Here is a 442-nt window from a genome sequence, read left to right as displayed (position 1 = left end):
TCTATTCAGGACTTTAGCTAATTGGATGAGGCCCACCCACATTATGGAGGACAATCTGCTTATTCAAAGTTCACTAATTTAAATGTTAATCTCATCCAAAACCACCCTCCAAGTTAACACATAAAAGTAACCATTGCACTCCCCCAGGTATCCTTCAAATGGTATCTTGTGTTAACTCCCCACGTGAGCACTAACGAAGTGCCCATGCTTACGTTTATTCTGAGACAACTTATTTCCACCTCTCTCTTGAGCAACCTTAATTTTTCCTCAGCCCCACCCCCCTTTTTAATCATCTTACTTTCATTCTCTGCCTTGGGAGTCCCCTCTTTTGGAGGAGGGTCTGCTTCCTCTTCTCCCTGCTCTCAGCTTGTTACCAGCGTTCTCACTGTAGGTTATTCTTTTTTTTTTTTTTTTTTTTTTTTTTTGCGGTACGCGGGCCTCT

This window comes from Physeter macrocephalus, chromosome 9 (genome assembly GCF_002837175.3).
Source record: "Physeter macrocephalus isolate SW-GA chromosome 9, ASM283717v5, whole genome shotgun sequence".
Lineage (NCBI taxonomy): Eukaryota > Metazoa > Chordata > Mammalia > Artiodactyla > Physeteridae > Physeter > Physeter macrocephalus.
The sequence above is the reverse complement of the archived record's forward strand: the minus strand, read 5'-3'. Positions refer to the sequence as shown.